This window comes from Orcinus orca, chromosome 15 (assembly GCF_937001465.1).
Source record: "Orcinus orca chromosome 15, mOrcOrc1.1, whole genome shotgun sequence".
Lineage (NCBI taxonomy): Eukaryota > Metazoa > Chordata > Mammalia > Artiodactyla > Delphinidae > Orcinus > Orcinus orca.
The window spans coordinates 85,285,739-85,299,213 of NC_064573.1; the positions used below are offsets into that span (position 1 = coordinate 85,285,739).

General features: G+C 44.4%; 2 long non-coding RNA genes across 2 annotated transcripts in view; one reads left to right on the forward strand and one right to left on the reverse strand.

The window, feature by feature from the left end:
• The window catches only part of LOC125961323 (uncharacterized), a 155,798-nt gene that overhangs the window by 11,369 nt on the left and 130,954 nt on the right, over positions 1–13,475 (reverse strand). The window lies entirely within an intron of this gene.
• LOC125961324 (uncharacterized) lies at positions 7,344–7,802 on the forward strand. Its single transcript, XR_007471918.1, has 3 exons — positions 7,344–7,365; positions 7,477–7,574; positions 7,771–7,802. It is a non-coding gene; the product is annotated as an uncharacterized LOC125961324 (long non-coding RNA).

The window sequence follows — 13,475 nt, forward strand, 5'->3', positions numbered from 1 at the left end:
CTTAACTGTAGAGTTTAGTTCTGAAATCTCTGAGTCCATCTGTGCTGAGAAAGTATTGGCTTTGACACCTGACTCTATGGATGCTGAATTGTACAGCTGACATGGTACCCAAAGTCCTGGGAAGAGCTGATGCTCCTGTTGGCCTTACAGGGCCCTGGTATGTATGACCTGCACCCTCTAGCTATTTGGGGACTGGATTCCTTGTGTTCTGTGTGAGCAAAGGCACATATATTTAGGGTGGAATGAGGTCATTTAGCACCTTGGGTTATGAGTTCTGTTTTCTCTCCATTTATTAAGGGGACACCAGTTATCACAATCCTTTTGAATAGGGGCAGAATGTCTACAGCACCTGATCTCCTGACACAGAACAGTTGACCCTTTCCAGAGGACCAGAATGGTGGGCTTAGGAATTGACAGCAGCAGTGGCCTGGCCTGGACCCCCACGGGATAGGAGGCAGGTGAATTGTCTGATGATTGAACCAACGGTTATGCATTTTTCATCAGATAACATTCGCGGACATGCATCCTTGCTTTGAAAAGCATGTGTCACCACAATAATTCTCTTGCCTTCTTTTATTATTAAAAGAAACATGAAATCTTTTATAGTTCCTATTTCCCAAGTAGGTGATGCAAGTTGTCTAAACGAGAAAAATACATTCCAGTAGCGTTTCATTTACCACTTACGCCATGAGTGTTCTTTGGAAACCATACAGCTCTTCAGTTTAAATCCTTTTTCATTTGTAGATACTACAGAACTGGCTCCTGTAGAGAACCTATTGTTTATGACCTTCATCTTCATGTACATCAAGACGAAGGTCTACAATGACTGAAGATGGTTTCATTGAAGGGTATTCGGGACACAGGGCAGACACAGCAGTTTTGTAAGTCAGGAAACCAGCCCCCCTGGCGATCAGCTTTGCTCTGAGAATCTCCTAGCCTCTCGGGGAATGGAAAAGTCTGAAATGCAAATGCAGTTAAAGAGCCTTGTGGGGAGCTGACCAGCTGAGTATGGAGAGGGTCCCAGAGTTCATCTTGTGTTTCTGTTTCATTGGCCCGGATGTGACCAGATTTCTTCTCCCAAGCATGGTTGAAGCTCCGTATGCAACAAGGCTCAGAGGCCACATCTGAGAACAAAGTGATGTGTGAGGTTCCAGAACCTGAAACCTAAGGGGCTGATGGGTCACAAAGATAATAAACCCGTGGGAATGCCCCATGCTCAATGCCTTTTGTGACTTTTAAAAAGTGTCCAAATGAATTCTAGCCTGTGTTGCCCTGCCGGGCTGAGACCAAAGAATGAGGTCACAAACCTAAATGATCATAACGGAATCAGCAAGAATATTTACTACTCAGACAGAGTTAATAGTGTCCCCCCAGATTCACATCCATCTGGAAGTTCCAATGTGACCTTATTTGGAAATAGGATCTTTGCTGATATCATTAGTTCAGGATCCTGAGATGAAATTGTTCTGCATTTAAGGAGGTACTTAAATCAGATAACGGATGTCCTTCCAGGAAGAGGCGAGAACAGTTAGAGACACACAGGGAGGAGAAGGCGTGTGACCGCAAGGGCAGAGATTGGAGGGATGCTGCCACAGCTAAGGATGCCTGGGGCCACCAGAAGCTGGAAGAGGCAGGGAGGATTCTTTCTTGGAAAGCACGGTCTTGCCGACCCCTTGATTTGAAGCTCCTGGCCTCCAGGTGGTGAGAAAGTACATTATGTTGTTTGTTTGAAGCCCCCAGTTGATGGTACCTTGTCTTGACAGCTCTAGGAAGTGAATACGCCATCACTCAGGTGTCAGATGGCAGAATCGAGATCCATTTTGCATTCTAATCAAAACTGATCAGGTAACGTTTCAAGACTTGCCTCTGCAGGGAATTCCCTCGTCCAGGGGTTAGGACTCTGCGCTTTCACTGCCGAGGGTGCAGGTTCGATCGCTGGTCAGGGGAACTAAGATCTCACAAGCCACACAGCACGGCCAAAACTAAATAAATAAATTTAAAAAAAGACTTGCTTCTGCAAAAGCGACTCTCAGGCTGTTGTACTTGATTCTTGTCTCTTCCAGAGACTTGCTTCCCGAAATTTCCCCAGACTTGGCTCCTCTTTAATAAGCTCTCAGCAGAAATGCCATCTCCTTAGAGATGCCGTCCCCAGCCTGCTCAGCTAAGGTAGCTCCATCTGCCCCTCCTCACTCATCGCTCTCTTCACTTTATTACACTGTTTTATTCTCTGCATGGCTATGACTCTTTTAAGAGATTTGTTCCTGGTGGGTCCTCATCCCAGACGTAAAAGTCAATTAGGGAAGGGACTTGGCTGTTTTGTACCCACGGTGGGGCGCTGTCCCCATTGTCTCAGCACCTCCGAAGATACCTGGCACAGATAGGCATGCTGTAAATATTCGTTGAATGAATGAATGAACGAATGAGAGGACCTCACGCTTTAATTCAAGCTTGCAGGGACACCTAGTTCTTGGGGACTGAGGGAAGATGTCCCCATCAATCAGCAGAATCTGTGTTTGGATTTTGGTGACTTCGTGGCATAGCAGGAAACGAACTTGCTAAGGGGCAGAGATGGATGGTGGTGGATTTTAGGGCAGAATGATGCTGCCCTGCATTTTTGCCCCTTGGAGCTCTTCTGTAAATTCTCTGGAGGAACGTGGTTTGGACTGAGACACGTGTCATCTCCTTAAGCTAAACTCCCACGAATGAATCCTAAGTAGATGGAAGAAGTTTCCATGCTTCACCTGTAGCCTCCACTCACTGTGGGTCCTGAAGCCCCCCAATATTGCATAGGGGGAATTTTAAAGGAGAGCGTCGTGCCTCTCAACGGGCAGTTATGAGCCCCCAGAGGAAATGGGAAGTATGCGAGCTTACGGCCAGGGCCGTGGGACCAGGACCTAAGGGAGGACCTCGGGCTCTCAACACAACCCAGTTCTAATTGTGCCTTGACCACTGACAAGCTGAGGGATCTTGTCCTGTGCCTTCCCTTCTCTGGGTGCATTTTCGTGTATGCATTCCTTCAACGGATTTTTTTTTTTATATTTACTTATTTATTTGGTTGTGCGGGGTCTTAGTTGCAGCAGGCAGGCTCCTTAGTTGCGGCATGAATGTGGGATATAGTTTCCTGACCAGGGATCGAACCCGGGTCCCCTGCATTGGGAGTGCGGAGTCTTAACCACTGCGCCACCAGGGAAGTCCCTCAACCGATGTTTCTTGAGCCCTTACTATGTACCAGGAAGCATCTAGGTGCGAAGGAGTTAAAGATGAACAAAACGAAGTCCCTACTCTCACGGAGAGCCTATTCCTTTTTTTTTTTTTTTTGAGGTACGCGGGCTTCTCACTGTTGTGGCCTTTCCCGTTGCGGAGGACAGGCTCCGGACGCGCAGGCTCAGCGGCCATGGCTCACGGGCCCAGCCGCTCCGCGGCATGTGGGATCTTCCCGGACCGGGGCACGAACCCGCGTCCCCTGCATCGACAGGCAGACTCTCAACCACTGCGCCACCAGGGAAGCCCGGAGAGCCTATTCTTTTAGGGCGTGAACCATCAACAGATGAATGGATAAAAAATGTGGTTCTCATAGTGGTAAGAGCTCTGAAACAAATAGCACAGAGAGGCTTGCGAGGGAAGGGGTAGGATTTACTGCTGTAAATAAGGGGCAGCAAAGCCCTCTCTGAGGAGTGAGCTGTCTGTGTAGAGGCTGGAAATAATATATTATGTATATTATTTAAAATATACATTTTAAAATAATGTACATTTTTAAAATAAGTCACTCTTTGTGAGTTACTCTTTGCATACAATGATATGATTTTTTTGCTTTAATTTCTTCTTTTTAATTTAAAAATTTTTTGTCTTTTTTTGTCTCGGTACAATGATATGTTTCTGATGAATTTCCTTACTAGTATAAATAGATCCGTCGCTCCTTTTTTTTTTTTTTCACCTGCTGCATAGTATTTTAGAGTATAGTTGTACCAACATGTATTCGGATTTCCCCTATTGATAATCATTTAGGTTGTTTCTGTTCTCAATTTTTTGGCTGCTACAGTGCAGTCTTGTTAAGCCCTATCTGATGGGGGCAGAAAATTGGCTGGAGGGTGGCACTTTTGACACTTGGGCTGGAAGGATTCTCAGGTTAACTCTGGGTTCAACGGAAAGAACTCTAGGATCGATAAGCAATCCTGACCTCGTCCGCAGGAAGTGAGCAATGATGCTTCCGGCACCGTGTGTCTGCCGTGCTGTTCCTGCATCCGCTTCTGGGATCGACCCACTTCCCTGTCCCTCAGTGAACGTTCAGAATCATGACTTCAAAGGCAGCCAGTGATCATCAACAACCATAAGAAAGTCTTACCTTTAGTGGTGTGGCTGAATTCTGTGTGTCAAACAAGAAATTGGTTTTCATATATTTGGAATTTATTTTACTTTAACTCTCACTCCAAAAGACCACTGAGATACTGCCTGCATCTCTCTTTGCTGCAAAGCAAGCTGGTCAGTCATTTTTTTGAGGCCGTCTAGCATCTAGTGGTCTATCTGCTGTTTGGGGGAGGGTTTCCAGAATAAACTTCAAACAGGTGGTGCTTTTATGTTCTATAAACCAGAATGAGTGAGGTGCTCTGCAAACAGCTGTTATCTCAGTTATATAAAAATGATTTCACAGCTGAAAGGAGCAATTGTAAAATGTCAAGGAGAGTGGACGTCCGCTGGGTACACCGAGCACATGACCAGAAATAACCACCTTTGTCCGACGAGATTAAACACTGTGCACTTTCTAAGTGTTCTTTTATGCGTGTGCTCAAGAGTGGGTGGCCACACTTCAAATCTTCCAACAGTATCCAACTCTCTACAGCTAAGTATTGCCTCAGTATATGAGCCCTAATGATTGTATTCAGTAAACTTATTATGTTAATGTGCGCATAATAAGGTTTAGATGTTTTGTCATTTCCTAGCACACATCAAAATAGAAAAGCATAAAAGGATTTTTCCCAGAGAATGAACTGGATTCAGCAAAGTGGAGAAGACAGACAAAAACCATGAAGGTGTGGGGCGTGTTGATCTGCCTGTATTCAGACAAACCTTTGCTAACACATATTTTTTCAAGGTGGAAGACGGAAAACAAAGCCAGTTTCAAACGTTGAGGAAAGAAATTGGTCGTTGTTGGTCTGTCTTAGTCAGTGATAGATTCTGGGTATTTCTATGGCAGGAATGTGACGTGACACATTTTTAGAGCTTTTATTGATACTATACATTAATACTGATGGGGAACTCTATTCAATATCCTGAGATAAAACATCATGGAAAAGAATATAAAAAACAAGGTATGTATATGCATAACTGAATCACTTTGCTGGACAGCAGAAACTAACACAACACTGTAAATTGACTACATTCCAATAAAAAATATTTATATGTTCAAAAAATCGCTATTGAGTGACACATCCTTTCCACATTCTGTTTGTAAATGGAGTTTTATTGACATACAGCCACGACCATTTATTCTCTTTGCTACTTCTACACTGCAACACAGAGTAGTTGGGAGAGAGATGGTGGGGCCCCAAGTCTAAATTATTTTCTAACTGGCTCATTATGGAGGAAAGTTTGCTGACCTCTGATAACCTGTACAGTAAGTCCCTATATCTGAACCTTCAAGTTGTGAACTTTCAAAGATGCGTACGTGCGTGTGCATGTCCAATCACGTAAGCTAGTTCATGTGTCTGGTGTACATTGTCACATGCGTGCATCCTCTGTAAGTGGTTGTGCTTTTGTGTACTTTATGATGCAGTGCTGTATAGAGTACAGTAGTACAGTACCTTTATTTCAAGCCCAGGATGTCCGGACGCAAGTATAAAAGCAGTGGTGATGTAGCTGGTACTACTGTACTTTTCAAGGTCCTGTACTGTAAGATTAAAAATGTTTTCTTTATTTCTTATGTTTGTTTTTTATGTATTATTTGTGTGAAAAGTATTATAAACCTATTACAGTACAGTAGTACGTAGCCGATTGTGTTAGTTGGGTACCTAGGCTAACTTTGTTGGACTTACGAACTAATTGGACTTATGAATGTCCTCTCAGAATGGAACTTGTTTGTGTGTAGGGGACTTGCTGTACTCAGCTGCCTAGATTCAACCCCAGCTCTCCATTTACTAGCTCCATGACCTTAGGGAATCTACACAGGCTCTGGAGTCTTGGTTTCTAAACAGGGTAAAATAATTCCTACTAGAATATCCCCACTGGTGTATCTGGGGGATTAAATGTGGTAATTCAGGCATAGCTCTTGGCAAAATGCCCAACATGCAGGGAGAACACGGTTAATTTATAATGAAATTACTTTCATTATTAAGTCTGTGTGCTCATAAAAGAGGGGGGCCTGTCAAGATATTTATCAGCAAAGATAGCAGAGCTTGGACCAATCAGAAATGGCCCCAGCCCACAGCCTGTGGCACAGCTGTGACCGCGGCTGCTGGCTGTGCATCAGCCCTGCCCAGGAGAGATGCAGAGAAAGATTGCAAAACACTTTCGATCACAGTGCACTCCAGAGGCTGGTAAACTTCTTTCATGGTCTTAATTTTGAAACTGAGCAGGACCCTACGGGGCCTTCCCGGGACAGCCCCCTGTGTCTCCTGTCTGCCTATTGTTTGTAGAAAACCTTTAGCTTCCTTTAGGCTTCCCCTAGTTCCAAAGAGCAAATTTAATCCGAGAAATGAGAAAGTGCAGAAATGAAGGAAAACAGTCAAGCAAGACAAAATAATAATGGTTTAGCCATAAAACAAAGTCAAGGACCTTTAGTTCCTCCTCAGGGGCTACAGATACTATTCGGAGCCGTATCCTCAAGTTGTTTTGCAGGTACTGAAACCCGCACCAGGTGGAAGAAGTTAACTGCATGCTGCCCACAAGCATGGAGACCCCACACCGGGTGGAACCAGAAGGTTGATGATGTTGACTCCTGATGACCTCACCACTGACCAATCAGAATAGTGTCTATGAGCTGATCAGGTACCCGGCAACCCTCTTCCTCACACTGTCTTTAAAAACCTTTCCCTAGATAAACAACAAGGACCTACTGTACAGCACAGGGAACTCTATTCAATATCTTGTAATAACCTATAATGGAAAAGAATCTGAAAAAGCATGTATGTATGTATACATACATGACTTTGTATGTATGACTTTGCTGAACATCTGAAACATTGTAAATCAACTATATTTCAATTTAAGAAAGAAAAAAAGAAGCAATTAAAAAAAAAGAATAAAACCCTTCCCTGAAAGCCATCGGGCGTTTGGGTCTTTTGAGCATGAGCTGCTCGTGCTCTTTGATTGGCCTCATGTTGGACGCCCTGAAGTAATCGCTGTGCTTTCCTTCACCACCACCCTGTGACGGTGGATTGGCTCTACTGTGCGTGGGCGAGCGGACCCTAGCTTGGTTCCCTAACAATTTTACAAACTGTCCAGACGGCAGTTTTAACTGTGCTTGCTTTATCCCATTTCTAGCTTGTGGATAGATGGGGACTTACGCATTTTTCACTGGCGTGTTAGCACTTATATTAAAATAATGCTTTATTATAAAACATTCGAAATAACATCACAAGGTGAGACCAAATGTTCTCTCAGATTAAAGCACCCTAAAACCATTAGTAGTATTAGCAAGTTATCATTTGACTACATAGGGCTACAAGGAGATAGATAGGAATGCACAGAGGGAAGGACATAATATATGTTTAAAAAATTATATTCTGTGTGTGTTTGATAAAATGTGCTAAATTCAGCATTGCTTGTATCTCACAGAAGACAAAGTATCCAAAATGAAATTGCTGGACTTCAAGTAAATGTTAGTTGACCTCAGAGATACTGGTGTTGAAAACATTCTGGTAAGACTGAGGCGGGGAAAGCTTATGGTGAAATTAATGTTTAGAGCCATCATTGAAAGTGTTGGTTCTGTTATTGTCTTCAACGTCTTGAGCTCATTGTAGCTAATAAACTGAGTCCCATTTTTAGAAGGTGAAGGGATGACCAGCCTCTTATTTCTTCCCTCTATTACTAATCATTATGATCTGCGTTACTTGTTAAAGTTTATAACATTTATATACCGTATTGTATTTCCAATCGCCCCATTCCTGAAATCTTAGTCCTGTATGAAGATTATCCTGCCTCTTCCATCACTGACCTTGGCTTCATCTGCTTTCCATCTGCCAGAGGTGTTTTAGGTGTTTTCTTTATCTACTGTGACTCCTCAGCAAGCCCCCTCAAATAACTTGCAGAGGGGGATTTCATCATTTCTTCCCTTCACCATCATTTTTATGTGGCAAAAAAGGAGATCAAACCATGGGTTCAATCCACTGTCTTGGATTGGAAATCTCAAAAGGTGCCTAAAAAGTAAGATGCTATATAATCATAAGGTATTTCCATTCAATCATCTGTTCAATAACCATTGCTTAGTGGCCTGTGTGCTAGGCTGAGCCTAGGGCAACGTTTATTACTCAGTTGTCGGCATCTGTGAGTGCACTGAGAAGTGTTTCCTGCCCAATGACAGACTTGTCCTCCTATCTGGAGGAAATTTCTCTAATCAGAAATGAAGGATTATCCCATAATTAAAGTCTGAGCCTGAAACACTGATCCCCCCAGGGGAAGTAACTGTGCCTTCATTTATTCAGAATCTGGTGGAGAAGTGCTGGGTTCTTTCCAGAGTACAGAAGAAGGAAGGATGAGGGATATTTAGGAAAAAAGAGTAAGAAGAGGGAGAAGATGGAGACGAGGGGGAGGGGGAGGGGGAGGGAGAGGAGGAGAAGAAACAGGTATTGCTGTGGACCTCAGGGCTGCTCTGCCAGTCTTTCTTTTTTTTTTTTTTTTTGCGGTACGCGGGCGTCTCACTGCTGTGGCCTCTCCCGTTGCAGAGCACAGGCTCCGGACGCGCAGGCTCAGCGGCCATGGCTCACGGGCCCAGCCGCTCCGCGTCATGTGGGATCTTCCCGGACCGGGGCACGAACCCGCGTCCCCTGCATCGGCAGGCGGACTCTCAACCACTGCACCACCAGGGAAGCCCAATGCCAGTCTTTTCAATCTCCCCAGAAACACCTCTTCTTCTGAAAAATTGTTACCTTTGGCTGATGAGGCAGCCTATTTATAGATGATGATTATAAACTTCTGTTCTCAATGGTGGTTGCCAAGCGGGAGGGGGTTGGGGGAGGGATGGTGTGGGAGTTTGGGGTGAGCAGATGTAAGCTTTTATATATAGAATGGATGAACAACAAGGTCCTACCGTAGAGCACAGGGAAGTATATTCAATATCCTGTGATAAGCCATAATGGAAAAGAATATAAAAAAGAGAAACTAATGTATATATATATGTATAACTGAATCACTTTGCTGTACAACAGTAATTAACAAGACATTGTAAATCAGCTATTCTTCAATAAAAACACGTAAAGTTCTCTTCTCTCTCTTGGGGAGGGGAGCTTGGAGAGAGAGGCAGTAACTCAGCACGATGAAACCTAATGGAACAGAACACGGTCTGATTCCTGGGAGATCCGTGCAGCCACTCTGGGATTTTACAGCCACATTTGACTTGCCCTGTGGGGTCCCCTCTAGGGCTGCTCAAAATTCCCAGCTGAGAGACAGTCACGTAAAACCAGGCTGGCTTCTGCAGGGAGATGAGTTGGGTCTGGTTACAGAAGAGACTCCCGTTTCCTGTTAGCTTGGTCTCTGCTGGGGACATGAGGGGCGGGTGCTCAGAACGGTGTCCCTCAAGGTGTTCTGGAATGCATCCATCTTTGCTACAAGGTGTTGACTGCACTGTATAACGAGATGTCAAAGTTCAAATGCATCCTTTACCAAGGAGAATGACATCAATCTGATTTCTTAAAGTATAAAGGAACAGGAAAACTCAAATAGGCAAACACGGGGGCTGGCTAGTTCCTCTTGTTCGCTGGCGTTTCCATTTTGCCTTCTGTGCTGAGAGCGCCATAGGTCAGGGTTTAAAATAACGTTTCTCCAGGCAACCAGGCTTGTAATCTCAGCGAAGGACAAGTATGCGTGTGAGAGGAAATAGGAAGTAAGGAGACAGAGACCTGGGAACATAACCACTTGTTTCCATGTGTGACCCAAGATTGTTGGTTCCTCCAAGGGCTTTCAAAACAAATCTGAAATCTATTATTGAGCTATTGTTCTTATTTTTTTAATAATCCTTTTTTTCTTTTTAAAAATACTTATTTTATTTATTAATTTTATTTATATATTTATTTTTGGGGCTGCATCGGGTCTTAGTTGAGGCACGCTGTCCCTTTGTTGTGGCACGTGGGTTCCAGAGGGCATGGGTGCTGTAGTTTGAGGCACGTGGGGTCCCTTGTTGAGGCCCGAGAGCTCAGTAGTTACGGCACGTGGGCTTAGTTGCCCCGCGGCACGTGGGATCTTAATTCCTAGACCAGGGATCAAACCCGCATTTCCTGCATTAGAAGACGGATTCTTTACCACTGGACCACCAGGGACGTCCCGAGCTATTGTTTTTTTTTTGTTTTTTTTTGGTTTTTTTTGCGGTACGCGGGCCTCTCACTGCCATGGCCTCTCCCGCTTGCGGAGCACAGGCTCCGGACGCGCAGGCCCAGTGGCCATGGCTCACGGGCCCAGCCGCTCCACAGCATGTGGGATCCTCCCAGACCAGGGCATGAACCCGTGTCCCCTGCATCGGCAGGCGGACTCTCAACCACTGCGCCACCAGGGAAGCCCCGAGCTATTGTTTTTAATGTGAAACATTCCCATTATTAAATGTGACTTCAGCCAATAAACAAACACAAACATCCATGAGTGGCCAGTTTTGCAAACTGTTAAGTGTGGTTATTTTTTCCATTTCTGTACCATGCACATCACCCATCATGACACTTGGTGTGAGGGACCATGTTGATATCACTGTGATTTTCTGGCAAAGCCCTTGGGCCACTGCTGCATCGCCCTGCTAAGCTATTTATAAAATCACGTACAATAAAAGGCCAAGGGTGGCTGAGACAGTTAGGTCCTCAAGTGCATTAGTTGTTAAACTCTACCACATTTACCAAAACGTAGTGGCTTAAAACAACATGACTGTATCATTTTGCTGTTTTTCAGGTCAAAGATTTGAAAATGGGTCTTAACAGGCTAAAACCAAGGTGGTGACAAGGCTGTGTTTCTGGAGGTTCTAGGGGAGCATCTGCTTCCTTTTCATTCAGGTAGTTGCAGAATTCAGCTCTTGGAGGTTGTAAGAAAGGCTTCTTTTATACTTAAAGGAGCAGGGCTGTGGCTGGTTGTTGCTAACTTCTCGGTGCAGGAATCCTTTGTTCTTGTAGCTGTGCACGTAGGTCAGGTCAAGACAGATGTTCTTGTAAACCTCCAACAAGACAAATGTTATTCTCTGTTCTGAAACTTTTACCCCTGTATGAATGGGAAAATGTTATGCCTTTAAAGGTCAGAGCCTTGAGAATGGGCTCTCCTGAGTATTTCAGGCTCTAGGCAACATTCTTGTAGCAAAAGCAATAGAATACAAAAGTTAAAGTAAAAGAAATGAATCCGATATGGAGTCAGATTTGTTTTTCCCTATCACAAGACCCCTTCTCAAGGGGAGACCCTGACCACTAGCTCAGGTGTCTCTGTGACCTGAGTTGACATGAAAGTCAAGCACCTGTGTGTTCTGGACTGGACTATGTAGAAATAAATCACCAACGGTCAGTCACGTTTATGTTCAGGGCATCCCCTTTAAAGTTGCCTTCAACCAACAGAAAATGAAGAGCCCCATGGAAGATTCTAAGAAGAAACCCTTCTGAGACGTGCACAGAAAGTCACTACATGAGAGACACTTTGACAGCTGCTGTGCCATATTGGGTATCGTTGTGGGTCTTTAAAAAAATGCTCGCTGTGATAACAAGCAATCTGTTGGAACAGCTGCCAGGAAACGTTAAGGTTAATCTCCTTTATTAATGAAGATGAACGCATCTCTGAGTGCCTGCCTCCCTGGCTCTATGGCACTAGAGATGAGGAAGTTCTGTGTCCTGTGCCCATCTGAACTTGAGATCAGCCTTCCTCTCAGACCCTGCTGTGTGAGTTAAGGATTTCTTTGTCAAGTTGCTTACTCACAGTGTTTAGGAGGGAGGGTTCGGGTTTTTTGCCCCATTGAAGAGAGAAGTTGGAAAAGGATGCTAGCAGCCCCCTCCTTGCCCCATACTCCACACTCCATGCTCCGGAGAAAAGTGGCACAGAGCTTCTGAATCTTCCAGAGACACTGATCAGTCATCACCCTCATCTAAAGGATCATGGGAAAGGCAGACAGGATGGGGGATGCCAAGCACTGTGCTGGGAGACACATTTCATGTTTCTCTCCTTGGCTGAATTGGTACATGATTGGTGGTACATTGAGGTACATTGAGGTACATTGAGGAATGAGGCACATTCCTCAACCTCACAGTTTTCATTTCCTCTGTGAGAAACTGAATTTCTACCAAGTTTATCAACTAACCATTTAGCAAATAGTCTCGTACAGAGCAGAGTTCTATCAATTATAGGGTAAGGATCTGCAGAATAGGAAGCAGCCCACAGACCTACTGGTGCCTAAAGATTGCTAATGTTAACCCCCGTTACCTCGCCATCACCCAATCAGAGAATTGTGCATGGGCCGATCACGTACCCTGGGACCCCCCCCCCTCCGTCACCTAGCCTTTAAAAATGCTTCCTGAAACCCATCAGGGAGTTCGGGTCTTTTGAGCACTAGCTGCCCACACTCCTTATTTCATACCTGCAGTAGATCCTGCCCCTTCCTTCACGACAACCAGGTGTCAGTAGTTTGGCTTTACTGCACTTAGGCAAGCGGACCCAAGCTTGGTTCCGTAACATCAACACTGCCTGATGTTGCAATCTGAATTTTTTTGAACTTGATGGCTTAAAAACAAAACAACTGCGATCTTAGACCCTTAGCAGCTCCAGTTTTCATTGGCTTGCTGTGAAAAATTTAGACTTTACAATTCCACATTAGGGTTCATCGTTTGCATTACAGAAGGACTGTTTCCTTTGAAAAAAAAAGAGATTCAGCCTTAGATCCAGTTCTAAGAGACAGTTCTTGTGCATTCAACTCTTTAAGGACAGAGTTTGAAGCATTTAGTATTTGATCTGAATGAAAGAAGAAGGGGCAAGGGAACATGCATTTAAAATGTGAGAAGCTTATAAGGAGTGAAGAGGAGACCAGCAGTACTTTCATTAAGAAAATAAGAGCTTCTTAATGAACACGCATGCGTCAAACCAATCTTACATGCCAGGCGCTGCACATTTTGTATTAAAAGGTTTGATGCTGAGGATGTTGGGGGGTTTTCCTGCCGTACTTTGAAAGAGAATTAGATCCTTAGTTGAAACGAATGCCTAAAACGTGAGGCCAGTGGAGACATCAGATACTGAGAGATACGCTGAAAAAGCAAAAGGAAACGAGTTACGTCTAGGAAAATGATAGTTTGCCCAGGGAAGTCAGGTGAGCGGTCAGGAAC